Here is a 2,208-nt window from a genome sequence, read left to right as displayed (position 1 = left end):
CTAACATACTTTGGACATGTTGTAAGGAGAGACAGGTCCTTGGAGAAGAACATCATGCTTAGTAGGGTAGAGGGACAGCGCAGGAGGGGAAGGCCCTCTACGAGGTGGATTGATTCAGAGACTGGGGTATTCGGGATGGGAGTGTCAGAGACAATGCAATTGTCACAGGACAGATCAGAGTTTATGGCTGTTGTACACAGGGTCACTATGAGTCGCAAGCGACTCGACGGCACATAACAACAACAACAACAACATCTGTGGCCAACTGATATTCAATAAGGGAATCAAAGCTATCAAATGGGGAAATGACAATCTCTTCAACAAATAGTGCTGGCAAAACTGGACTGCTACCTGCAGAGAGCTGAAACTGGGTCCACATCTCACACCATATACAAAAATCACCTCAAGGTGGATCAGAGACCTGGGCATAAAGCCCAAAATCATATCTTTTTTAAGAGATTCTGATCTCCACTGAAAGGCTACTATGAAGCCCCGAATCAAGCTCTGAAATAAGGTGTGCTTGTTTTCAGCGACTATCAACCTTCTTTCCTTAATTTCTATAATCTTTAACACTAAGAAAGGCATCCTGTCAATATATATGTGCTAAGTGAAACTGCCCATGTTCCATATTGATACCTACCCTTGGTCTAGCCTCACAGACATTACTGTGTACTCAGGGCCCCTTCTTCTCCTTTCTTTCTCTGTTAACACCTGGATGTCTGGGGTCTTATTCTCCCAGGGCATTTCTTTCTTTCTTTTTTTAAATTTGTTTTTATTTTTATTGGTTTGCATGCAAAATTCTTATATGTTGTGTTTGATTCATATACATTGTGTTTCACATTTTCCTTCATTTACATTGTGTTTTACACAATAATTCTCCTGCATTCCTTTCTGACAAACTCCCTTAAACTAATGCAGACATTCTTTCAAAAACATATTTATGTTTAAGCTCTTTTGGAAACAATGGTGGGTGACATTAATGAAAAAAAGTCAGCCCTTTACATTAATTGGCAAGAAGAAAGATTTGGCAGTCTGAGAAAGAGAACTATTTGTAGCACACCTCTTTGGTTTCCTCTCTGAGTGTGTCTGCTCACCAACCCTTTTTTAATTTTTTCACTGCAATAACCCTGTACCCACTTGAGTAAGCCAGCCTAATCACCATGTAAGAATACAACCCATTAAAATACCATCAAAACGCCAAGGGGAAAACTCAGATAGTTAAAAAAAAAAAGAAGAAGTTCCTAATTTCTGTGGGCCTGTGGGCGTATGCTAACTGGAAGAGTTGGCTCCTCACTCCAGAAAAAAATAAAAATCTTACCTCAGTGAGTGTTAAACTGTACCTTCCAGGAGCTGAATTAATTAGCCATCCAATACCACTTAGGCTAAGTAGCTTAATGTTTTCACCAGATCTGAATAGGCCTAGAGGATTCGGTGGGGATGAGCATGTGTTTTCATTGCTTTCATGAGTTCTTTTCTCTGTGGACTGGTTGTTTCTAAAACTAACGCATACAAAAAGCCTTAAGTGCATGAGTCATTTTTGTTTTGTGGTACACCATTACTCGCTTTCAATAATGCAACTCAAAAATGACTTATAGGATTACAAAGTGTAGGATAAAGTTTCTAATACAATTCAATGGCCCTTAAGTGAAAACATGAATACCATTGCCTAAAGTTATCATGTGCAAAGCAGAAAAACCGTCAAGCTCACTTATGTGAAAACATCGGAGAATAGTTTAGACAAGTTCATCACCAAGTCCTTCCACAGCTCATACAATGAAGGATACTTAAGATCAAAATGCTAATAACATTAAACATTTCCTGATTATAGAACATGCTTTTCAAGTTAGTTGAACATAACATTCTATATCCTAGTATATACATTTAGCATGAACATTTCAATAGTCATTGCTTGCATATAGACAATAGAATCTACTTTTCAATCGAAATTGTAAGTTCCAGATGAAGTTATAAAATTTTTTGTGTAAATTTATTAATGAGGGATGATCTGAAGAAACAAAATAAGTAAGACATCCCTCCAAGCCAAGTTAGTAAGTTCTGTTAAATTTATTTGTTTTAAAAAAAGTATATATGTTATACACACACACTTGTTCAAGCAAGGTTTTGTAAAACCATTACATAGACCCTAGGTACATTCTAAGTATAATAAGAAATGTCTGATGAAAGAATAAATTCTTAGGTAGTCTAAGG

Source organism: Elephantulus edwardii, unplaced genomic scaffold (genome assembly GCF_000299155.1).
Source record: "Elephantulus edwardii isolate Elephantulus edwardi_28Jun2011 unplaced genomic scaffold, EleEdw1.0 scaffold00004, whole genome shotgun sequence".
Classification (NCBI taxonomy): Eukaryota; Metazoa; Chordata; class Mammalia; order Macroscelidea; family Macroscelididae; genus Elephantulus; species Elephantulus edwardii.
This window is presented reverse-complemented; position numbering follows the sequence as displayed.